Genomic DNA, 27,469 nt, shown 5'->3' with positions numbered 1-27,469 from the left:
TAAGTGGTTTAATAGTACTCGTAAACATTATCAGCACATCTGTCACATCTCATTATGAATTATGCTTTGTTTCTCCAGTTCTAAAATTACCCATTTGAGGTTCCCTAATAACCCCAGAGTGACCATTTTCTGCTGTTAGATTTCTGTCTTCTCCCTGTGTGAACGCTCAACTCTCACCCTGGGTTTATTGTCTTGAGAACAAATCAAATGAATAACTAACTGACCAAAACTGACAGGTTTTATAATACTGTAAACATACACACTTAGTTAAAGAGTTCAATAACTTTCTGGATGTGCATTTTTTTTAATTTGCATTTATTCTTTGTGGCATTTTTTCCCTGGGCCATAAGTTTTTATTTCTCCAGTTTCTTCTGGGGTATCTTTTTCTTCTGTTCAACCTCCTCCGGTTTAGGAACAATCTGTTCTTTTTCACTAAGGAAAGTCTCAATGTGGCAGGGAGAGCTCATGTAGGGACTGATCCGACCATGAGCTCTGTAAGTCCTGCGGTGCATCTCGAGAGCTTTGTTCACCAGGATGTGCCCAGTGCCCAGAGAATCGATATCTAAGCCCTTAAATTCAGCATTACTGTCTGCATTTTTGAGCACGTGCAGTAAAAATTCAGCACTCTTTGGGCCACCAGCCCTTTATCCAGCACCAGTTTAGCCTTGGCTTACCTATCAACTGCACCACTGTAATGATGAAATGGTACACATTGCTTCTTTAAAGTGACATCCTTCAGATACTTGGTAGCTTTCTGGATATGCATACCCTTAATGGCCAGGATGGTTTCACAAGTGTTCTTCAGGTGAACATGAAGATTGAACCTCTTGAATTGCATGATTTGGTGGGGGTTTTTGGGTCAAATGAATAGCACACTATTTTTAGAGGTCACCTCGGGCTGCTTCCCAGGTGGCGCTAGTGGTAAAGAACCTGCCTGCCAATGCGTCAGACATAGAGATGTGGGTTCAGTTCCTGGGTTGGGCAGATCCTGTGAAGGAGGGTATGGCATCCCACTCCAGTATTCTTGCCTGGAGAATCCCATGGACAGAGGAGTCTGGTGGGTTCGCAAAGTGTTGAACACAACTGAAGTGACTTAGCACATGTTATCAGGTCGCTTACTGGAAAAGCTCTGGATGTGTATTTTTTAAGCAAACATATTTTGAGTATTTCAGAGTTGCACCATCGGGTTTTTCTGGAGCATACGCGTGTATGAGATACAAGATAGAAGTCTATTCCAAGTCACAGTGGAGCTCTGCTCTACACCTGGATGCTTGTTGATGGACATGGAGCTCACAAGTGGGACTGTTGGAACGTCTTGATGGAATTTGCCAATATCATTATACTACAGTTGTAAATGAAAGGTAGCCTGGAATAAGACACGTATCAAATATGTGCACTAAGACTATATGTCAGCAGAGCATATTGTTGGACAGAACATGTCCAACCCAACGTTATGACTATTGGCAAATGCTCTATGAGTGACGAAGTAAACTTTAGGATCCCAAGATATATACACATGACTGAATAAATTACTGTTTGGTGCAATTTGTATTTCTTTAATGACAAATGTTAAATGATCAATTATTAATTGTCTAATAAATCAATGAATTAAAATGGTAAATTGTAATTATCATTAAATAATACCTTATAGTCAATAATTTTACTCAGAAGAAGAATAAAAAATTATAAATGAATTTATACTATACCTAGAAGTTTATAGAAACATTTCATTCACTCACAGCCATAGAATGACATAGCCACAGATCATGAGTCATGAAATTGTCGATTTCATAGATTTAGACAGTCAAGTGTTGGCAGTTTCATCTAGCTCAGCCTAAGAGTTGAGAAGGCCAAAACTCCAAATGATTAAATGATTTATATAAGCTCATACAGTTTGCACTGACAGAGCCCCCTTTGATCCAGTTTGTCTATGTGCACCTCTCTTGGCCATTCGACTTTCAGTGTTCAGTCCTGTCCAGCGTCTCCGTGACAGCTCCAGCTACCTGGCAGTTATACCACAGTCAGAGGCACCTGAACACAGAAGCACGCTCTGGTGGGACACAGGGATGCACTGCAATCTATTTCATGCCTGAATCACTCCAGTCGGCATCAATCAATTTTCCTCCCTTTCAATAAGGTCTTGTCCTTGGTTATACATCCCGAGTGAACAATGAAGCAGTCAAGAGGAGAACTTACCCCACTTTCTTTAGAAACTAACTGACTAGTATATTAAGGAGTATATATAGGAGCAAACTAACCAAGTCCATTAAAAGACAGAGCTCATACACACATCTTTTATATGCCAATAAAATTGATTTTAATTAGTGTTCTAGATGTGCTCACCGAAACATTGAACTATTGTATGATACATATATCTCCCCACTATGCCATGGTATTTGAAGCAAGGAACAAAAATAGCCTTGGGTCTTATCATAATTCATTTCCTTATTTTACTATAGGTTTGAATTCATTTGCCATAGCCACCTTCCGTGTTTGCTTCTTTGCCCTAGTAGTTCAAAATGCATGATATTAAAATAAATTAATTTGAGACTGAAATTAGAAAGAATAAAATTGTTTTGTTTTCCTCCTAGGAGATTCAGGTATATATGTATTATAATTTCTTTCCCTTCCTTTTCTTTCCAACAGTCTCCTGTATATGCAGCATTTTAGTGATTGTTTTATTTTGAACTAATAAACAAAGACCTAATTTGGCACAGGTTAGTGTCTCCCCGGTGGAAAGATGTTAGATCATGTCAGTCATGATTTCATTTTCTGAAAACAACTTTACAGATCCATTTCTATTCTGCAGTGGCTACTATCATCATTTTCTTTCCTTTATCTCACTAAGATTTTTATCTCTTGGTATTTGTAAGGAACAAAAAATAAATGTTTCCATTAAAAAAATTCATTTCAACTGTAACATGAGGAAATAATAGGCTTTTGAAAATCCTACAAAGATATAACGTTTATTTTAGTTCTCCTTTCGTTTTTACATCTAGCCCGACAGAACTAGTATTGCAGAGCTAGATGTAAAAAAAGAAATAAGAAACTAAAATAAATGTTATTATTTTTTTTTAAAAGGATATTAAGCCCAGAGCCTAAATAGGGTACGTATTTTATTTCATGATTGTAAGAACATCAGATAAGTTGCCAGATGGAATGTTGATTTCATTAATATAGTTTCCAAATTAATATAGTCATGCTATCATGATAGCTGATAATATGGAATTACATGGATGTGACTTGAATTGGAAATAACATCTAAAGCAAGATTTGGCAAACTACAGCCCATGGGCCAAAATCAGCCTGCTGCTTGTATTTGTAAAGAGACACACTTATTGGTTTGTGTGTATTGTCTATGGAAGCTTTCGTGCTACAATAGAATTGAGGAGTTACAACAGAGATCATATGACCCCAAAGCTGAAAATATTTACTATCTCATCTATTTATCCTCTTAACTCCAGATCTATAGCAAAAGTATTTCAAAAGAAATCCTATGAAATGACTTCAAGGCAGAAGATAAAGATGCAACCCTATTTTACATCTAAATTAAAAGGCAGGTAAGAAATCTTCCTAAGGTCATGGCTAAACTGGCATTCTTTTAAAATATTTGCAATTCAAAGAAAATTGCTAAGAAGAAATGGGCGAGTGTATGAAATGAGGCAGTCAGTAGAGCATTGCTTTATAAATAATCTTATTGGACACACTCATCTTTCAGTCAATAGTTTCAAGGAGTGGTATGCTTTACTGAAAATACTAAACTAATAAAAATTGTAAACTTTGGTGATAAAGTTACAAATTCCTTTATTCTAACATAAAGCTCCCTGCTAACTTAATTGCCCACTGATTTTGATACCAATGTATTAAGGCATTTGTTTTGTTTATTCCAAGTCTTCAGAGAAGTTGGAGCTTGTATTAGTCAAGATAGATTAGGTTATGGTGCAGCAATAAACAACTTACTTCCAAATGTTAGTGGGCTCAAAACAAAGGTTTAAACCCTGTTGAAAGTGCACCATACATCACGTGACCCCACCCAGGTTCTTGTCCTCCATGTGATGGTTCAGCGTTCCATCTCCGTATCAACACATGCTACCATGATTACAGCAGCCAAGGAAGAAAGTTCTGAAATGTCTCCAATGGCAATTAAATGTGTCTGCCCAAAGAAGACACATGTCACCTGTCAGTTCAGTTCAATTGCTCAGTCATGTCCGACTCTGTGACGCCATGGACTGTGGTACTCCAGGCCTCCCTGTCCATCACCAACTCCCGGAGTGTACTCAAATTCACGTCCATTGAGTTGGTGATGCCATCCAACCATCTCATTCTCTGTTGTCCCCTTCTCCTCCCACCTTCAATCTTTCCCACCATTAGGGTCTTTTCAAATAAGTCAGCTCTTTGCATCAGGTGGCCAAAGTATTGGAGTTTCAGCTTCAGTATTAATCCTTCCAATGAAGACTCAGGACTGATCTCCTTTAGGATGGACTGGTTGGATCTTCTTGCAGTCCAAGGGACTCTCAAGAGTCTTCTCCAACACCACAGTTCAAAAGCATCAATTCTTTGGCACTCAGCTTTCTTTATAGTCCAACTCTAACATCCATACATGACTACTGGAAAAACCATAGCTTTGACTAGACGGACCTTTGTTGGAAAAGTAATGTCTCTGCTTTTTAATATGCCATCTAACTTGGTCATAACTTTCCTTCCAAGGAGTAAGCATCTTTTAATTTCATGTAATTGAAATTAAATCACCATCTGCAGTGATTTTGGAGCCAAAAAGATAAAGTCTCTCATTGTTTTCATTGTTTCCCCATCTATTTGCCATGAAGTGATGGGATCGGATGCCATGATCTTTGTTTTCTGAATGTTGAGCTTTAAGCCAACTTTTCCACTCTCCTCTTTCACTTTCATCAAGAGGCTCTTGAGTTTTTCTTCACTTTCTGCCATAAGGGTGGTGTCATCTGCATATCTGAGGTTATTGATATTTCTCCTGGCAATCTTGATTCCAGCTTGTGATTCATCCAGCCCAGGTTTCTCATGATGTACTCTGCATATAAGTTAAATAAGCAAGGTGACAATAGAAAGCCTTGACGGACTCCTTTTCCTATCTGGAACCAGTCTGTTGTTCCATGTCCAGTTCTAACTGTTGCTTCCTGACCTGCATACAGATTTCTCAAGAGGCAGGTCAGGTGGTCTGGTATTCCCATCTCTTTCAGAATTCTTCACAGTTTATTGTGATCCACACAAAGGCTTTGGCATAGTCAATGAAGCAGAAATAGATGTTTTCCAGGAACTCTCTTGCTTTTTTAATGATCCAGCGGATGTTGGCAATTTGATCTCTGGTTCCTCTGCCTTTTCTAAAACCAGCTTGCACATCTGTAAGTTCATGTTTCACGTATTGTTGTACCCTGGCTTGAACACATCACCCGTGTTCATATTCTGTTTCCAAAACTAAGTCATATGGCCGTTTCTAAGCTTAAGGTGAAAGTGAAAGTGTTAGTTGCTCAGTTATGTCCAACTCTTTGCCACCCCATGGACTGCAGCCCACCAGGCTCCTCTGTTCATAGGATTCTCTAGGCAAGAATACTAGAGTGGGTAGCCAATCCCTTCTTCAGGGGATCTTCCTGACCCAGGGATCGAACTCATGAAAGGCTAAATATACTCCTGAGGAGTATAATTACCCCCATGTATCCAGAATGAAGATAGGAAATTTTGAGAAGCAGCACAATAGTAGTTTTCCATATTTTCCCTCAAATTCCTCTCACCAACTCCCAGGAGTGTCTTCAGAATATCACATATTTAGCCTTTCATGAATAAGAATGAATCGGTGGGGAACCTGTTGGTATTCAAAGTATATGCATGTAGGTTGATGGTACTGTTGCAGAGGTTAAACTAGATTTCTGAATTCTTGGTTGTTATGAATTTCATTTTCATCCCACTAGTCTGCTTCCTTTAGTAACCAGTGTTTGATAGAAAGCAAAGGCCCTTTTCTGACTGGGTTCCCAGTGAAACAACTAATTTGAAATAAAACTATTATTGTACACCTACAAACCCAGCTTCAATGAAAAGCAAAACAAAACAAAACTGAACTAATTGCTTCTCACTCTGAATTCCACACAAAGAACATTCCAAATCATTTTTCCCTTGTCCTTCAACCCAGGGTCAACTCTAAAAGCCATCTCTCCATTTCCTTCTTGGCTAACTCAATTCCTTCTTATCCTCTATATGTAGGAACATAGGTCAACATTTTTGCTCCAGTGGCTTTGTTGTAACTCACATTTTTCCTTTGTTTTTTCTCTGTGAACATTTTTGTCTCTGCTGCTCTCATGGATCGACAGTTGGGTTACAGACCACGTATCTATACCCTAACCCTTCCCAGGTGGCTCAGTGGTAAAGAATCTGCCTGCCAATGCAGGAGGTGTAGAGACTTGGGTTCGATCCCTGGATGGGGAAGATCCTCTGGATCTTCCAGGCAACCCATTCTTGCCTGGAAAATCCCATGGACAGAGGAGCCTGTAGGGCTACAGTCCATAGGGTCACAGAGTTGGACACGACTGAGCACAGCACAGCACAACCCTTACCCCAGTGTGATGGTGTTTGGAGGTGGGGGCCATTGCAAGATACCTAGGTCATGAGAGTGAAGCTCTCATGAATGGAACTAGTGTTCTCATATGAAGGGGCCAGAGATATAACTCACTTATCCTTCTGCTATGTGAGGGTACAGTGAGAAGTCAGCCATCTGCAATGTAGGTGAGAACACTCACCAGAACCTGACCTTGTGGGCTCCATAATCCCAAACTTACAACCTCCAGAACTGTGAGAAATAAACGTTCGTTGTTTAAGTAACCCAGTCTATGATTATTTGTTCTGGCAGAATGAACTGACTAAGGCTGCTTTATCACAAATATCATGAACTTCCCTGTAGCTTATACAATAAAGAATCTGCTTGCAATGCAGGAGACCTGGGTTCTCTCCCTGAGTGGGGAAGATCCTCTGGAGAAGGGAATGCAACCCACTCAAGTATTCTTTCCTGGAGAATTCCATGGACAGAGGAGCCTGGTGGGCTACAGTCCATGGGGTCACAAAGAGTCAGATATAACTGAGCGACTAATGGCACCCCACTCCAGTACTCTTGCCTGGAAAATCCCATGGACGGAGGAGCCTGGAAGGCTGCAGTCCATGGGATCACTGAGGGTCGGACACGACTGAGCGACTTCACTTTCACTTTTCCCTTTCATGCATTGGAGAAGGAAATGGCAACCCACTCCAGTGTTCTTGCCTGGAGAATCCCAGGGACAGGGGAGCCTGGTGGGCTGCCGTCTATGGGGTCACACAGAGTCAGACATGACTGAAGCGACTTAGCCATAAGCACATACATATATCATAAATGTATAACATCATATAATATTCATGAGATAATGTTAGTCTTCTCACACACAATAGGAGAAAAGCTATTCATAATGGTCATTATATTTATGACATCACTTTTAGTAAGATTTTGTTAGAACAATGGGTGATTTTAATTTTGGAGTTTTTTCTTTTCTATAGTACAGATGGAAATAATGGATGGTGGGCTCTGTGTACCAAACTTTTTAAAACTCTCTGTGCCTATCCCTACCCATTCATACATGTTTGTAGTGTTCATAAAACTTTCCTTTCCCCAAATCTCTTATGTTTTTCTCTGATATGATGAATTTTTGTTTGATTCTCTTCATGTATACACATTGTAAAATGGTCCTCAGTTTCCTTCACATTAAATTTCTTTTCCTAAAAATAGCAAACGAAAATGCTGACTTAAAAATAATCATTGCCATGTATGGACTAAAGGTTAATTCTGGAATTCCACAGCATATGCAATTCCCTATGCTTTAAATTGAGATCTCTCACAAAAAATAAAAAAGACATTTGAGTTCTTTTGGTCAGTAGGGTCCTCAGTTGTTAGTAAGTCTTACTATATTCGGTTTAATTTCTCACTTTACGGATCATACATGGGACAGAGCCCACAGTAATTGTATCTCTATTCTGCTGTTTAGTTCTCAGCACTTCAGTATCAACTGAGGTCCCTCATTAATCTCATATATCCCTTTCCCAGTATCCAATTTGGAAAGGACTAGCCCATCTGAAACTAAAAATAGCTATCAGTTGATTAATATCTTGCAGATGTCTGAAGGGGCAGTAAGTACAGCCCAGCTTCAAAATGGTGTCCAGAATTCATAAGTCTTTGTCTTGCCATTAGAGCAGATCAATGACCATCACGTGGGCAATGATCATAGGCCTGACAGTTTCTATTAACACTGGGTGTTATAGATGATGTCCTCTCGCACCCAAATATTCATGTGATTCACAGTTGGCATCTTGCTGAAGATTAATGGCGCAATGTGAAATGATGGGTTTCTGATGGATTTCACTGATGACTGTTTTTTGACTATTTCACTTAACATTCTTCTTCAGCTGGAAATTCACCGGCTTGAATCACTGAACTCATTCAGTACAACAGTTTAAATTTTCACACATTTACCAGCCATATCTTTTTAAAACTTTCTTTCCTCTAAAACTGTGAATCAAAGAAATAATTTTTCCCCCTCATCTAGCCAATGGAAATTGTTCTTTTGTAGGTATAAATTGTTGGCTGTTTCAAGTTTCAATTCACTATAGGGTATACTTTACAATGTAAAAAATTTGTATAACATACTAGTCATAGGGTAGCCATAAAGTCCCATTCTTAATCATTTGAAGGAATATGAAAGAAAACAAGACAACAATGAGAAAAAGAACATTTTCGACATTGGAATTGAGTGTTCAACAAAAATAAAAACAGAAGTTTAAAATTAAACCAAACCTTTTAGTAAAACTTGAAGATTTTAGTTCTGGCTTACTATCTTTTACAGTACTCTTTGTTTTATGATGCTTGTTGGCTAATTTCGATATAACCACATATGATATTCTGGCCTCTCATTTCCTTGACTCTCAATAATGTCCTTCATAAAACTCAGTCACTTACTCCCATATTTACACCTGGATATTGAATTCTCTCTCTCTCTCTCCTGGATGATACTTCTTACCCTCACCTCTTCTTCACATGGCCAATTCTGCTTCCACTACCCTCATTTTGTGATGAAAACCTTGATTCTTATTTTATGGATTACAGAAACAAACTAAAAAACGCCTTCCCCAAACTACATGACTCCCTCTACTCATGTGCATCATCACAACCTACCTCCTGTCTTCCCATCATCACTATGGATCCATCATTCCCATCATCACTGTGGATCCATCGCTCTGGCTCCTAATTGAACAGCTATTTCTGTTGAGCACTACCTCCCATCCTCTCTCACCTAGTTAGTTGCTTTGACTGTCATGTCCCCTCTCTCCCATCCATTTTCCCTCTCTGCTATATCATTACTTTAAATCTAAAATGTGTTGTTATTTCTCCTTGTTAACAGAAACAACCATCTCTTAACCCTACTTCCTCTCCCAATGACTGTCTTTTTAAAACAAAGCTTTTCAAAAGTGTCGTCTATAATCTAATCCATTTCTTCCCACTATAACTTTAACTATAGTTAAACCCGCTATAAATAGGCATTTTTTTCCTTCCATGCTACGAAAAGTTTTCTTGTTATGGTCACCAACAACCTCCCCATCCACTCAATGAGCAAATCTCGTTGGGTCTAGCCTCATAATACATCCAAAATTTCATTGCTTTATATCACTTCTATTGCTATCACCCTGGTCAGGTCACCTGGCCTGTAAACCACCTGGATTACTGTAATAGTCTCTCAACATGTCTCCCTGCTTCAACCCCCCATGACAGCCTCTCCTTTATAACACCTGTTTTCAGCACAACAACATGATTTGTTAAAAAGTAAGGTCAGCTCAGCACCGTTTAAAATGTTCCAGTGTTTCCTGTCTTCTTCAAAGTAAAAGTTGGTGTCCATATAATAGCTGGTGGGGTTGGATCCCCCTCCTTGACCTCATTCTGCTACTAATCAATCTCTCCTGTGTTCATTTTACACCAGCCTCTTGGATGTTCGTTGAACATTCCAGAGCACTTATGCCTTTCATTTTTCATCCTTGTTTTCTTTTTTGAATTTTCTTAACATATATATTTTATTGAAGTATAGTTGCTTTACAAGGTTTCAGGTGGACAGCAAGGTGATTCAGTTATACATATACACATATACTGTTTTTCAGATTATTTTCTATTATCGGTTATTCAGATCAGATCAGATCAGATCAGTCACTCAGTCATGTCCGACTCTTTGTGACCCCATGAATCACAGCACACCAGGCCTCCCTGTCCATCACCAACTCCTGGAGTTCACTGAGACTCACGTCCATCGAGTCAGTGATGCCATCCAGCCATCTCATCCTCTGTCGTCCCCTTCTCCTCTTGCCCCAATCCCTCCCAGCATCAGAGTCTTTTCCAATGAGTCAACTCTTCGCATGAGGTGGCCAAAGTACTGGAGTTTCAGCTTTAGCATCATTCCTTCCAAAGAACTCCCAGGGCTGATCTCCTTCAGAATGGACTGGTTGGATCTCCTTGCAGTCCAAGGGACCCTCAAGAGTCTTCTCCAACACCACAGTTCAAAAGCATCAATTCTTCGGTGCTCAGCCTTGTTCACAGTCCAACTCTCACATCCATACATGACCACTGGAAAAACCATAGCCTTGACTAGACAGACCTTTGTTGGCAAAGTAATGTCTCTGCTTTTGAATATGCTATCTAGGTTGGTCATAACTTTCCTTCCAAGGAGTAAGAATCTTTTAATTTCATGGCTGCAGTCACCATCTCTAGTGATTTTGGAGCCCAGAAAAATAAAGTCTGACACTGTTTCCTCTGTTTCCCCATCTATTTCCCATGAAGTGATGGGACCGGATGCCATGATCTTCGTTTTCTGAATGTTGAGCTTTAAGCCAACTTTTTCACTCTCTTCTTTCACTTTCATCAAGAGGCTTTTGAGTTCCTCTTCACTTTCTGCCATAAGGGTGGTGTCATCTGCGTATCTGAGGTTATTGATATTTCTCCCAGCAAACTTGATTCCAGCTTGTGCTTCTTCCAGCCCAGCGTTTCTCATGATGTACTCTGCATATAAGTTAAATAAACAGGGTGACAATATACAGCCTTGATGAACTCCTTTTCCTATTTGGAACCAGTCTGTTGTTCTATGTCCAGTTCTAACTGTTGCTTCCTGACCTGCATACAAATTTCTCAAGAGGCAGATCAGGTGGTCTGGAATTCCCATCTCTTTCAGAATTTTCGACAGTTTATTGTGATCCACACAATCAAAGGCTTTGGCATAGTCAATAAAGCAGAAATAGATGTTTTTCTGGAACTCTCTTGCTTTTTTGATGATCCAGTGGATGTTGGCAATTTGATCTCTGGTTCCTCTGCCTTTTCTAAATCCAGCTTGAACATCAGGAAGTTCATGGTTCATGTATTGCTGAAGCCTGGCTTGGAGAATTTTGAGCATTACTTTACTAGCGTGTGAGATGAGTGCAATTGTGCGGTAGTTTGAGCATTCTTTGGCATTGCCTTTCTTTGGGATTGGAAAACTGACCTTTTCCAGTCCTGTGGCCACTGCTGAGTTTTCCAAATTTGCTGGCATATTGAGTGCAGCACTTTCACAGCATGGTCTTTCAGGATATGAAGTAGCTCAACTGGAATTCCATCACCTCCACTAGCTTTGTTCATAGTGATGCTTTCTAAGGCCCACTTGAGTTCACATTCCAGGATGTCTGGCTCTAGGTGAGTGATCACACCATCGTGATTATCTGGGTTGTGAAGATCTTTTTTGTATAGTTCTTCTGTGTATTCTTGCCATCTCTTATTATCGGTTATTACAATATATTAACTATAGTTCCCTGTGCTATACAGTAAACCTTTGTTACTTGGTTCATATCTATTTTTAAATTAGAAATACATATATATAAATACTATGTATAATACATATAGTCTCGAAAACATGAATTTTTGCTAAGCTTATGATATTTTGATTCCACTTGTTTGATTTAGTATGAATAGAATGCTAGATTTCTAATGCCCTTTTTTTCTTTATTTTTGCCTAGAATGCATGCCCCTGTGTAGTTCACTGGGCTCACTACCTCACTTTCTTCAGGTCTTTGATTAAATATCTCCTTCTTGTTACAGTCTTTCTTGACCATTGTTTAAGTTTGCCCCCACCCCCTGCCATTCTCTCCACCTCACTCTCTGGCCTAATTTTCTCAACATTTATCATGATCTGGAATAGTGTGTATTTTACCTTATTAAAATCTGGACTCATGTTCCACCACTGCAGTGTTAGCTCAAGGAGGGCAGGAATTCCAGTCATTTGCCTTTGTTACTGTAGCCCAGCCAGACAGCGCCTGGCACAGGGTAGGCCTTTAATAAAATATCTTAAATCATAAATGAATGGTACTTCACACTGCGCTTGGTTGGAATTACATGGCAGATATGACAAAATGACTAAGGCGTTTCTTTAAAAGTGTTTCCTTCCACACTCCAATAGGAAACTCTGTTACAAAACTGATTGGTCAGTTTTGTCAATCATTTATCTGTCTTCCTAGGAACGGAGAAGGCGATGGCACCCCACTCCAGTACTTTTGCCTGGAAAATCTCATGGGCGGAGGAGCCTGGTAGGCTGCAGTCCATGGGGTCGCTAAGAGTCAGACACGACTGAGCGACTTCACTTTCACTTTTCACTTTCATGCATTGGAGAAGGAAATGGCAACCCACTCCAGTGTTCTTGCCTGGAGAATCCCAGGGACGGGGGAGCCTGGTGGGCTGTTGTCTATGGGGTCGCACAGAGTCGGACACAACTGAAGCGACTTAGCAGCAGCAGCAGCAGGAATGGTTTGGTTTCATGAGGGCACATGTGGTGATTTTAAGTTTTATGTTTTTATCACCTGGAAAAAGGGTGTATGCAATAAACATTTTTTGAATGAGTCAATATGTCAATGAACAAAGGATACTTTCGTGGACAGCAAAGACCTAGCTCTTTCTGTGTTCTGTAAGCCAAAACCCTGACTGATGATCCAGGCTCTAACATCTTTTTCAATAGCGTCAGGAGAATGATAATGCCTCAAATTGCTCTCTGATCATAAAGAACAATTCTATACTTCTCTGAAACTAGTTCAGAAATGAATATTGCAGATAATCTCAGTTGTCCTAGGAATCAGGTGTCTCCAAATGAATTAGATTTTTAAATAAGTAGAAACAGAATTAGTTTTCAAGGTTACCTTTAGTTTCCTTACTTGGTCACAAACTGCTAATGGGTGATTTCCTAACATCATAATCGTCATCATCGTCATTTACACATACCAATCAGAAGCTTTTCAATTTCTTTAGCAAATACTGAACATTTGCTACCCTGGCCTTTTAGACTTTACGGTGATAATGAATTGCTACTATGATACGGAATGGGGTATTTTTTAAATTAAAGAAAAAATCTTTATTGAGATATAATCCCCATACTATGATGCTCAATATTTTGAAGTATACATTTCAGTGCTTTTTTTTTTTTTTTAGCATAGTCACAGAGTTATACAACCACTTCCAGAATTTGAGACTATTTTGACATTCCCCCAAAACTCCAGCACCCAGCCACTCCTCAATCTCTACTCACCTTATCCCCAGGAAACCACTAACCTTCTTTGTGCTTCTGTGGAATTGTCTACTGTAAATGTTTCATATAAATGGAATCAGATTATATGTTGTCTTTGTGACTGGCTTTCCTCATTTATTTAATGTTTTCAAGGATAATTTATATTTGGGCATATATCAGTACTTTATTCCTCCTTATTGCAGAATAATAGTCCATTGTATGGATATACTGTATTTTGTTTAACTGTTCATCAGTTACTACACATTTGGATTGTTAACAATTTTTGGCTGCTGTGAACATTTATATACAGGTTTTTATGTGGACATACATTTTTCATTTTTCTTGTGTTTATACCTAACAGTGGAATTGCTGCATCATGTGGCAACTCTAGTTTTAAAATTTTGAAAACCTGTCAAACTGGTTTCCAAAGTGGCTGTATCATTTTCAATCCCACCAACAATATATAAGGGTTCCGACTCCTCTACATCCTTGCTGATATTTGTTATTGTCTGTTCTTCATTTTAACCTTCCCAGTGAGTATACAATGGTGTATAATTGTGGTTATGATTTGCATTTTTCTGATGACTAAAAATATTGAGCATCTTTTTGTTTGCTTATTGGCTAAAGAGTGGTATATTCTGAGAAAATTTGTTTTCAGGGAAGGCCTTTCTGAGAACAAGTTATTTTAATAAATGTGAATATAAGTAGGATTTAGCTGGAATGAGGATGACAGAAAAAATTCTTCATGCTGGGAGCACAGCTGTTCCAAAGATCCTGAGGTTCAAAGGTACTTGATTTTTGGAGGAACTTATAAGGTTAGTGTGACTGGCCAGTAGTGAGTGAGGCAAAATGTGGCAGTGAAAGGTTGAGAGAGACCGGCAAGAAGGAAAGAATTGCAAACACTTCAGAGGACATAATTCAGCAAATTAGTTATTAGCATATAGATTTTTAAGCAGAGAAGTTAAAGAAACAGATTTATGTTGTTAATACTGGATGCTACACAGCACCTAGCATATTGTAGGCACCATTCAAAGTGCTTTATTTGTACATGTATCTGTTACTTTCATGAAAGTGTCAGTGTCTCAGTCATTGCGATCTCATGGACTGTAGCCCGCCAGGTTCCTCTGTCCATGGAATTCTCCAGGCAAGAATACTGGAGTGGGTACCAATTCCATTCTCCAAGGGATCCTCCCGACCCAGGGATCAAACTCTGGTCTCCCACATTGCAGGCAGATTCTTTACGTTTGAACCACCAGGGAAGCTCCATAACTCTATAAGGTAATGTATTATTTTCTTATTGCTGCTATAATAAATTGCTGTAAATGTAGTGGCTTAAAACAATGTGGCTTATTGAATCTAAGCGAAAATCAAAGTGTCAATAGTGCTGTGTATCTTCTAGAAGCCCTAGGGGAGAGTCCATTTCCTTGCTTCCTTTCTGTCTGGAGGCTTGACATTTTTGTTTCAGAAGACACATTTCTAGGCTCAGGAACCTGCATCACTCTGACCTGGGCTTTTGTCTTCACATATTCCCCTCTTCTAGGGAGAAATTATTCTTCCATCAAGGTACGTGATATTATTTTCTGCAAAGTAACTTGTTTACAGTCACATAGATAGTGAGAGCATCAGGATTTAAACTAGAGGTCTGATTCCAGAGACCACTTTGTGTCTCATAGTTACTAGATTTTCACCAGTGTATAAGTATTTCTTTCCAATCCTAATGCTCTATTGAACTCTGCATCAGAATATAGTTAATATAATTGATGTGATTCTTCTGTGTTCTTGTGGGTGAAGCTCAATATATCTGGTTCCTTTTAAACTTGTGGGCTTTTATCTTCCGGTTTTTATAAATGCTCTCCTATGTGTTAACATTGGTATTTTTCTTTCACCTTTTCAAAAAGCTGGCTATTCCATCAAAAACTCTAAATGGTAGGTTGCTGCCTGTTATTACAGAAAAGGAAATTTGACCTTTGTGAGAGTCAGCTGTTATGAATATCCTAATATAATCATCAGTCTGCACAAATTAGTATAGTGAGGAAATATCCAGGATAGTTCTGTCATCTTTGGCCACTTAAAACTCTCCAAAGCTAAATGTTGATGAATAATTTCTGTCTCAGAGGTTTTTTTGTTTGGAAGACTTAATGGAGAGAAAAGTATGTAAAATCATTTTATAAGTATGTAAAATCATTTTACAGTATGTAAAAATCTGTACAGATTTATTACAGATATGGAAAGACATCCTATTCCTTGTCTGTTAAACCCTGAATATGGTGAATAATAGCAGTTTTAAAGTTTGCAGTTTCTTTAAGTCTTGTCAGTTATCCTATGGGATAACTATTCATTTTATGAATTGAATAGAAAATGTAGCTTACCATGTGAAGTTTAATATCTGAATTTGTATGCTTTCACTTAACTGCTGTTGGTAGAACAGTTACGTTTGTCTTTTGGGGAAAAATTTGCCAGAATTTTCCTTCCTCTGTAATTCAGGCTTTCTAATTTATGATAATCATGTTCAAAATAAATACAGCTTTTTATCATTTGAGGGAATCAAGTATTGGAAAAGACCCTGAGGCTGGGAAAGATTGAGGGCAGGAAGAGAGGGGGTCGACAGAGGGTGAGATGGTTGGATGGCATCATCGACTCAATGGACATGAGTTTGAGCAAATTGGGGGAGATAGTGAAGGACAGCGAAGGCTGGTGTGCTGCAGTCCATGGGGTCACGAAGAGTCGGACATAACTTAGCAACTGAATAACAACAAGTACTAGAACCAGCAAATATGTCCTTCATTAATACACAATGTCTTATATCATACTGGAACAAATCTTTGCTTTACTAATTGTTAACTAGAACTCTCCTAAATTGTACATATATTAAGATGTGTTCTGAAAATAAGAATTTTCTGTAAAATGAAACATATATCTTTAGTACTGAACATGTTGATCATACTGTGAATTAAAAGTCTTTGTCTGTAATGGGAAAGTGTACCCTTAATAACAGCAAAGGTGTTTACAGATTCACATCTAACTCTTGCCAGTATGTAAAATGATTTAAAATATGACTGAGATCTTGGTGAAAAAGAGGATGACTGAAGCTTCTTAACTGTTGTATTTCTATTTTTTAATTGGGCTTCCCAGGTGGCTCAGTGGTAAAAAATCCATCTGCCAATGCAGGAGATGAAAAAGACTCAGGCGAGATCCCCTGGAGGAGGAAATGGTAACCTGCCCCAATATTCTTGCCTGGAAAATTCAATGGCCAGAGGAGCCTGGAGGGCTACAGTTCATGGGGTGGCCAAGAGTTGGACACAACTGAGTGACTGAGTGCAACATACTATCTTTTTGATTAGTTTCCTTGTAAGCAAAAAGGCCATACTGAGATGACACACCAGCTTACACCATCTTGTCTGGTTCATTTTTAAGGCACAGGATGGGGCAGGGGTACTTTTAGCGGTTTCCTGTAAGTGTGGTTCTCTCTTTCCTCTGCCTCACTGCATGCTTGGGTGGAGCACAATTCAGAGGTTTTTGATACTGTAGCACCAGCTGGGACTAAGAGTGTGGAAAACTAGATTTCAGACTCAGCTCTGCCTTAAATATGACCTAGGGCCAATCATGTGGGCTTCCCTGGTGGCTCAGACAGTAAAGAATCCGCCTGCAATGCGGGATACCTGGGTTTGAACCCTGGATTGGGAAGATCCCCTGGAGGAGGGCATGGCAACCCAATCCAGAATTCTCGCCTGGGAAATCCCCATGGACAGAGAAGCCTGGCGGCCTATAGTCCAGGGGGTCGCAGTGAGTCGGACAGGACTAAGCACGGGGCCAATCACATGGGCTTCCCAGGTGGCTCAGTGGTAAAGAACCCGCCTGCCAATTCAGGAGATGCGGGTTTGATCACTGAGTTGGGAAGATCCCTGGGAGAAGGAAATGGCAACCCATTCCACTATTCTTGCCTGGAGAATTCCATGGACAAAGGAGCCTGGTGAGCTACAGTCCTTGGGGTTGCAGAAGAGTTGGATGTGACTCTGAGACTAAAAAACAACAAGGGCCAATCATGGAGCCTTTGGGGGAACTAATTTGCTAAATTACAACCTGGAAGAACTGGACTGGGTGATTCTGAATGTATCTTCCTGTACAAAGTGTGCACATTATAAAAGTAATAAGCAGCAACATAATTTTCTAGGAATTGATGATATAACGCAGATTGACACTGTCCAGGGATGGCCAGCACAGGGCCATTTCCACTTTGCATTCCTAGGCTTGGAAAGCCTTTGCCCAGACACTGAAGTCTTACCTCTCCCCAGCTGAAACCCATGTTTTCTTTTTTTTTTAATTTTTGACTGTGCTGGGTCATTGCTGTGCTCAGGCTTTCTCTGGTTGTGATGAATGGGGGCCGCTCTCTAGTGGTGGTATGTGGGCTTCTCATTGTGGTGGCTTCTCCTGTGGATCGTGGGCTCTAGGGTAGGGGCTTCAGTAATTGTGGCACATGGGCTTAGTCGCCCTGTGGCATGTGTGATCTTCCCGCATCAGGGATCGAACTTGTATTCCCTGCATTTGCCGTAAGATTCCCTGGACCTCCAGGGAAGTCCCCACATTTTCTTTGAACTATGTTTTCTCATATCCTCTTTGTTTTACCTTCAAACCAAATTTAAGCCCTTTCTGGTCACTGAACAAATCAGCCTTCTTCCCATTGTTTTTTTTTTATTTCTATAAGATGGAGAAAGTAGAATAAACAAGTTCTTAAATCCCTACATTTCTTACATGCACAACTATGTGGACCCCATAAGGCTAGAAAACCCTGTTTGTTTGTTTGTTTTATTTTACTGACTCTGATTTTTGGCTTCTTTTGTTCATGATTCCTCGTTTTCCCCTACCTTTCTATGACCATATGTGGGGGATGCCTCTTTTCTCTCTCTCTTGCTATACATTTTCTGTATCAGCCAGTTAACCAAGTCAAGTGTCTTACCCTTTTACAAATTAGCACATTTCAGCAGCTTCTTCTCTGAAGAAGACATATTTGTGCAATGACTGCTAGCAAATTTAATGGCATAAAAAGGGCTTATACTCACTCATTTCTACATATTTTATGGATTTTGCTATTAAGATTATTACAGCTTAGAATTGAAAGGCTTAATGGTCAAGTTCCTTGTATTTCTTTAATGAATTCTAATTAAACATCTCATCTGAAATAGCAAGAGTAATCATCTTTTTAATATTCAGTGCCAGAAAAATTTAAATCAGTTGAAAATACCATGTTTGTAAAGTTTAGAAACTTTCCTAAGACTAGAATGTATCTGTTTCTGCTATGTTAACATAGCCTCAATTCTGTTCCAATGATAATTCATAATTCATAAATACAAAATTTAAACTAAAGAATAATATTTTTCTTTGGTGAAAACCTGTCTTGGCATTTAAGAGGTATATTGTGGACAAAGCCTTGTTGCTCAGCGTGGCCCTTGAACATATGCATCATTCAAGAGCTTATCAGAAATGAAAAGTTAAAGACTAATAAATCAGATTCTGCATTTTACAAATATCCCTAAACAATTCTTATGCACACTAATGTTTGAGAAACATTGCTGTAGAAAGGATTAATATGAAAAAAGACTAGAATAAAATATCCATATAGGTATGAAAATATAAATAACGTGTGTTTCATTGGTTGATTTCCCAAACTTCCAGGGAAATTAGACTTATGTTAAAGTGTCTGCCTGCAATGCAGGAGACCTGGGTTCAATCCCTGAGTTGGGAAGATCCCCTGGAGAAGGAAATGGCAACACACTCCAGTACTCTTGCCTGGAAAATTCCATGGATGGAGGAGCCTGGTGGGCTACAGTCCATGGGGTTGCAGAGTCGGACACGACTAAGTGACTTCACTTTGACTTTACATACATAAAGAGCACACAGTTTAAAACACACACAGCATTTTCATTACAAATAATCCCAACTGTCTCCAAAGAAAATTGAAATCCAGAGGTAGCACTATTTACAGGTTTTCATTTGACCAAAATATGTGATAATAATTTCAAACAAAACACTAAAAGTCCTCATGCTTGGGAGGTGCTATATAAGGAAATTTGCTTTTCTATGCTTTGTTAAAATAAGTAAGGTAAGTAATATGGTGTGCAGAACATCCCACAGTTTTAAAAGCAAGTTGCCTTTATTCTAACTTCATGTGTTTATCTGTGCTGTGACCCCCAATTCCACTAAGGGAGTTTTCACAAAGACTTAATCACACTGTTCTTTGTGTCTCCCACCTAATTATAATCACACTACCGTATTCAGTAGAGGGCTAATTGTTTCAAAATAGAGTTCTGAAGCAAAAGCCTCAGGTGTATAGTTAAATGAGGTGTTAATTGGATGGCAGATGTACTAACTTGCGAGTCAGAAAATCAAAGGGTGGTGGTTACACACACGGCTAGAAGGCCAAAGGGTCACTTTAAGAGTTCACCAGTCCAATTTTTAAGGTATATATTTACATTCTTCTGTAATCATGAGATCTGAAATTCAGGTGAGGTACGGGAGAAATGAAATTGTGGTCAAATGCTAAGCGTGGTTAAGAAGCAGAAGTATAATTCATTTCTTTTTGATGGCATTTTTGTGTTTACTTGTGCAGAATAGGGACCCAATTTGAGGAGTCACCACTACTGGATTCTCCTTGCTGATACTCCTGCCTACTTGCCTGTCCATTCAGACCAGTCCAGGTAGGGATGTTTGTTGCCCCTTCTCTCATCTTCAGCACCATTCCCCTACCAGCATATGTATCTGTGTATCCACCAGGAGCCATAACCACTTCCAAATCACAAAATGGGGCTTCCCTGGTAGCTCAGCTCGTAAAGAATGCACCTGCAGTGCTGGAGACCCTGGTTCGATTCCTGAGTCGGGAAGATCCCCCGGAGAAGTGATTGACTACCCACTCCAGTATTCATGGGCTTCCCTGGTGGCTCAGACAGTAAAGAATTTGCCTGCAATGTGGGAAACTTGGGTTCAGTCCCTGGGTTGGGAAGATCCCCTGGAGGAGGGTATGGCAATCTGTTCCAATATTCTTGCCTGGAGAATCCCATGGACAGAGGAGCCTGGTGGGCTACAGTCCATAGGATCACAAAGAGTCAGACATGATTGAGTGCCGAAGCACAGCACACAATCATAAAATGGGTGCTTCCTTTTGTCTATTTCCTAACTTCACCGTTTAGCACCTGTCCTGAGATGTTTACCACTTACACTCTTATTTAATATACAAGAGAAGGGTTGAGTTTAGCATGACAAAGGGAAAGTGAGCCAGAAACAAAGAGAGGAGAGAAAGAATCCAGAATGACGTCCTGCATCAGAGTGACCTCTCCAAGCCTGCCTCTTGTATTTATCCCTAGCAAGTTTCACGTGGTTACTCTGTCTTGCATGTGCCAATTCTACAGATAAAATCACTGCTTTCAAATTTGATTGTAAACCACCCTGATTATAGTTGCCTGAAAGTGTTGGTTGCTTCAGTTGTGTCTGACTCTTTGGGACACCACGTACTGAAGTCTGCCAGACTCCCTCTGTCCACGGGATTCTCCAAGCAAAAATATGGGGGTGGGTAGACATTTCCTTCTCCAGGGGATCTTCCTGACCTAGGGATAGAGCCCAGGTCTCCTACACTGTAGGTGGATTCTTTACCATCTGAGATGCCAGGGAAGCCCTAGGAGACTGTTAAAAATGCAGATTCCTGGATCTCACTTCAGTCCTTCAGAATCAGAATCATGGGATATGGACTTCAGAAACTTTACACAAAACCCGCAGGTGGCTAATTTGATCAATGAACCACTAATTATATCCTGGCATAGACAGGACATGAGGCTCATTCAGCACATTGTCTACGATTCCCAAAGCAAGTCCCTGTCTCTATAAACACCAGTAAGCAAACCACCAAAACCCTCACTTGTTTCAGTATGTTTTAAAAAGTGTAGAATTTTAAGTATGAGAAAGACAGGTGAAACATGTATAAGTCTTATTTTTTTAGCTCTCCATTAATGCTCAAAGTGAAGTGAAAGTGAAAGCTCAGTTGTGTCTGACTCTTTGTGACCCCAAGGACTGTAGTCCATGGAATTCTCCAGGCCGGAATACTAGAGTGGGTAATCTTTCCCTTCTTTAGGAATCTTCCCAACCCAGGGATCGAACCCAGGTCTCCCTCATTGCAGGTGGATTCTTTTCCAGCTGAGCCACAGGGAAGTCCAGTGCTCAAAGTGACGGTATGCTTTAGGTTGTTATCGTTTAGTTGCTCAGTCATATCTGACTCTTTAGAGACCCATGGACTGGAGCCCACCAGGCTCCTCTGTCCGAGGGATTTTCCAGGCAAGAATACTGGAATGGGTTGTCACTTCCTCCTCCAGAGAATCTTCCTGACCCAGGGATTGAACCCACATCTCCTGCACTGACAGGCAAATTCTTTACCACTGAGCCACCAGGAAAGCATATCCTTAAGGACTCTTCAGCAGTTAAATAGAAATATAACCAAACCACTTAGCAGCAACACTCTGTAAGGATGACCAATTTAACTGAAAAGTAACACAAAGATAGATTAATGTCTGTGTCATCATCCTTTCACAATACATACTTTGTTCACACAAACATGTATAGGATATCATTATTCTAAAAAGAAAAGCTTTCTGCCTTCATGTCATGATATATGCTAAATATGGGCTGCGTTGAAGCCATAAATGTCAATAAGGCCCCAGAAGAGCAAGAATAGTTTAAAGACAATGAGAAAGATGATGAATGGGAGTTCCATATGAGGAAGTAGTTGTGGAGTCAATTGCTATAACCTTTGGGGGCTAATTAGCAATGTCCATAGGGTAGCAATGTCCATAGGGTACCAATGATGCAGTGTGCCCCAGGATACTGAAAATATAATAAGTTTTTCTAATTTAAAAGGCAAGTTAGATATTTAAAATAGGATTACTTCTTTGGTTGATCAGAAATATTATTTTGCTAATTAAACTGTTGATTGTTAAAACACCATTAATAAGTATTGAAAGTTATTTGCATGACCATATAAATTTACATATTCTGGAAAATTAAATGATAGGGAACTGTTTATTATTCCTTTAGTACCAAAGGATTTGCAGCAAATGACAAGGAGAGTATATATAATGCATTAAAACTTGTTAATTTCTTATGGAAGTTTTGGTGTAACATTAAAACACTTTTAAAAGATCACTAAAATGTTACTATTTTCTCAAAAAAAAGAAAGATGTTACAATATAGTCAATTAAGAGAGAAAAGCTTTTATTACTGATATGAAGATTCAAAGAGACTGCCACTGATTATTAACTGCTAGTTAAGTGCCTTCTGCAAATTGACTTTAAAATTTTAGATGCCAGACTGAATTATGTTCTTTTGAACCTCGGAAAGAAAAACCATAGTGGTTTTCTGACATAATTAGAAAACCTTTCATATCAAACTATATATCATTCTTACAGGGTAGAATTCGTTGACTTAAGGAAAAAAAATCATTTATGAGTTATTTCCATTCTGAAATAATTGCAAAAGTGTATATTTTAGCCAAATTTATCTAGGTGTATTCACATCAAACACTATGACCAAAAGCCTCATGGGAATCTGAAGAGCTACATGGTTTTGTCCTTATGTCAAGTATATTCACCAGCCAAACTTCTTATATAATCAGTATTCATAAGCTGTCTCCCTCTGAAGCAAAAGTCTTTAAATGTATATTTTTACTCCATATTTCTTTATCCTCTTTTGGTTGATTATATACTCTAGAACTTAGTAGAATGAGCTGATTTGAGCTTCATTTTATCATTGTACAAAAACTATAGAGGTAGAAACACTGCCTGTAAAGCTTCAAGTCAGTAGCTTTGAAATAACTCCTAAACTGCGCTCCATAACAGTCCAAAGTTTTATTCTTTTTCTATCCTTTTTCCAGAGTTGCTTTTTATGATAAAGGGCAATAAGAAATTAATTTGTGGGTGACTAAGCAATAGATTGGGCTTCCCAGGTAGCTCAGTGGTAAAGAATCCCCATGCCAATGCAGGAGACATGTGTTCGATCCCTGGGTTGGGAAGATCCCCTGGAGAAAGAAATGGCAACCCACTCCAGTATTCTTGCCTGGGAAATCCCATGGACAGAGGAACCTGGCAGGCTACAATTCAAGGGGTCATGAAAGTGTTGGACATGACTCAGCAACTAAACAACAAAGCAGTAGATGTCAAACAAAGGTCTGGGATTAGGATATTAGATAAAGCTTAAGTGGCTACAGCTGTTTTCACCTGATGATTATTCCCTAGCATAATTTTTATGTTCATGTATAATGTCATCTCTAATCTCTAATTAGAGATTAGGGATAATTAGAAAAGAAAATTACAGATACCAAGGGAACATTTCATGCAAAGATGGGCAAAATAAAGGACAGAAATGGGATGGACCTAACAGAAGCAGAAGATATTAGGAAGAAATGGCAAGAATACATAGACGAACTATACAAAAATGATCTTCATGACCCAGATAACCATGATGGTGTGATCACTCACCTAGAGCCAGACATTCTGGAGTGTGAAGTCAAATGGGCCTTAGGAAGCATCACTACGAACAAAGCTAGTGGAGGTGATGGAATTCCAGTTGAGCTATTTCAAATCCTAAAAGATGATGCTGTCAAAGTGCTGCATTCAATATGCCAGCAAATTTGGAAAACTCAGCAGTGGCCACAGGACTGGAATAGGTCAGTTTTCATTCCAATCCCAAGAAAGCCAATGCCAAAGAATGTTCAAACTACTGCATAATTGCACTGATCTCACATGCTAGCAAAGTAATGCTCAAAATTCTCCAAGCCAGGCTTCAGCAGTACATGAACAAAGGAGAACTTTCAGATGTTCAAGCCGGGTTGAGAAAAGGCAGCGGAACCAGAGATCAAATTGCCAAAATATGCTGGATCATTGAAAAAGCAAGAGAGTTCCAGGAAAACATCTACTTCTGCTTTATTGACTATGCTGAAGCCTTGGACTGTGTGGATCACAACAAAGTGTGGAAAATTCTTCAAGAAATAGGAATATCAGAACACCTTACCTGCCTCCTGAGAAATCTGTATGCAGGTCAAGAAGCAACAATTAGAACCAGACATGGGGCTACAGAATGGTTCCAAATTGGGAAAGGAGTAAGTTAAGGCTGTCTATTGTCACCCTGCTGATTTAACTTCTATACAGAGTACATCACGTGAAATGCCAGGCTGGATGAAGCACAAACTGGAATCAAGATTACCGGGAGAAACATGAATAACCACAGATACACAGATAACACCATCCTTATGGCAGAAAGCAAGGAAGAACTGAAGAGCCTCTGGATGAAATTGAAAGAGGAGAGTGAAAAAGGTGGCTTAAAACTCAACATTCAAAAAACTAAGATCATGGCATCTGATCAATAGCTTCATGAAGTTAAACATATACCAGCAATTCTACCCCACATACAAAAATTTACTTAGCATATAAGAAAAAATGTCAAAAATTTTGCCAGAATGTTAAGAGAGCTTTATTTATAACAATAAAACCTGAAAGCAATACAAATTTTCATCAATAAGCAAATTGAGGTATATCTATATAAAGCCTTTGATTGTGTGGATCACAATAAACTGTGGAAAATTCTGAAAGAGATGGGAATACCAGACCACTTGACGTGTCTCTTAAGAAACCTGTATTCAGGTCAGGAAGCAACGTTTTGAACTGGACATGGAACACAGACTGGTTCCAAATAGGAAAAGGAGTACGTCAAGGCTGTATATTGTCACCCTGCTTATTTAACTTATATGCAGAGTTCATCATGAGAAATACTGGGCTGGAGGAAGCACAAGCTGGAATCAAGATTGCTGGGAGAAATATCAATGACCTCAAATATGCAGAAGACACCACCCTTATGGCAGAAAGTGAAGAAGACTAAAGGGCCTCTTGATGAAAGTGAAAGAGAAGAGTGAAAAAGTTGGCTTAAAGCTCAACATTCAGAAAACGAAGATCATGACATCTGGTCTCATCATTTCATGGCAAATAGATGGGAAACAATGGTTGACTTTATTTTTCTGGGCTTCAAAACCACTGCAGATGGTGACTGCAGCCATGAAATTAAAAGACGCTTACTCCTTGGAAGGAAAGTTATGACCAACCTAGATAGCATATTCAAAAGCAGAGACATTACTTTGTCAAGAAAGGTCCATCTAGTCAAGGATATGATTTTTCCAGTAGTCATGTATGGATGTGAGAGTTGAACTATAAAGAAAGCTGAGCACCAAAGAATTGATGCTTTTGAACTGTGGTGTTGGAGAAGACTCTTGAGATTCCCTTGGACTGCAAGGAGATCCAACCAGTCCACCCTAAAGGAGATAAGTCCTGGGTGTTCATTGGAAGGACTGATGTTGAAGCTGAAACTCTTATACTTTGGCTACCACATGTGAAGAGTTGACTCATTTGAAAAGACCCTGATGCTGGGAAAGATTGAAGGCAGGAGGAGAAGGGGAGGACAGAGGATGAGATGGTTAGATGGCATCACTGACTCAATGTACATGAGTTTGGGTAAACTCCGGGAGTTGGTGATGGACAGGGAGGCCTGGAGTGCCATGGTTCATGGGCTCGCAGAGTCGGACATGACTAAGCAACTGAACTGAACTGAACTACGTAATAGATTCAGCAATAAAAAGAAACAAGGAAATAGACAAATTGAGACGTAACCATACAATAGAATACTATACAACAATGCAAAGAACAGGTAACTACTATATGGCTGGCTTTCAAAGAGATTTTGCTGAGTTACAGAAGTCAGAAAAAAATGGCATATACTATGAAATTCCATTTACAAGAAGATTACAAATACTCAAAGGTAACCTATGGTGTTAGGAATTAGAATAGTAATTGCCTCTGGTTGGGGCAGGTAGTGGTATGAAAACGAGAAGCAATGGAGAAACAAAGGAACTTTTTAGGCGTAATGGAAATATCTTTATCTTGACTGGGCTGATAGTCCCAGGTGTACACGTTTTTCAATACTCATTTAACTGAATATGTAATATCCATGTATTCCACTGTATGTAAATTATAATATGATACAAATACCTACATCCATGCATAAATAAATGGATGGATGAATGAATAAAAAATACAGCTTCTGGATTCAGAAAGTCTAGATTTGAATCTTGACTTCCCTGGTGGCTCAGATAGTAAAGCATCTACCTACAATGTGGGAGACCCAGGTTCGATCCCTGGATTGGGAAGATCCTCTGGAGAAGAAAATGGCAACCCACTCCAGTACTCTTGCCTGGAAAATCCCATGGACGGAGGAGCGTTGTGGCTACAGTCCATGGGGTCGCAAAGAGTAGGACACGAATCTTGGCATTAAAATTTCCTGCTGTGTGACCACATACAAATTATTTCTTGTGCTTAAACTTGATTTGATAATAATAGACTGTTATGAGGATGAAGTAATTTAATACTTCTAATGAGCATTGGACAGTGCTAGGAATAGAGTAATACTTCAATAACTTTTATGATGACATTTTTCTCTTTGTGATATGAAGACATTAAGTGGATTGTAACTCAACATCTATATTCTGTTTCATACATACTGTTTCTTTCTGGGAAACAAGATAATTTACTGGCCACCCAAGAAGGTGTATCTTCTTATTGTACAAGCAATCATTTTTATTATATAAATGAAGGTACTAAATGATCACTTGCCATTTTACTGTGTTAATCAATTAGCGAGATCTGTTCACAATTAACTGTTATAATCTAAAGCTGTCAGTGTACAAAACCAATGTGTAAAACCATTGGCAGGTATCAAACCAATATGTAAAGATTGAGACCACTGAAAAATATAGTCCCACATATTTATATATTTTTACATTGAATTCCAAAATT

At 39.2% G+C, this 27,469-nt stretch overlaps 1 pseudogene; it reads right to left on the bottom strand.

Annotated features, from left to right (window-relative positions):
- Positions 1–263: 263 nt before the first annotated feature.
- Positions 264–27,469, bottom strand: part of LOC109557938 (large ribosomal subunit protein uL22-like) — a 100,765-nt pseudogene continuing 73,559 nt past the window's right edge.

Source organism: Bos indicus, chromosome 4 (genome assembly GCF_029378745.1).
Source record: "Bos indicus isolate NIAB-ARS_2022 breed Sahiwal x Tharparkar chromosome 4, NIAB-ARS_B.indTharparkar_mat_pri_1.0, whole genome shotgun sequence".
Lineage (NCBI taxonomy): Eukaryota > Metazoa > Chordata > Mammalia > Artiodactyla > Bovidae > Bos > Bos indicus.
The sequence above is the reverse complement of the archived record's forward strand: the minus strand, read 5'-3'. Positions and strand labels throughout refer to the sequence as shown.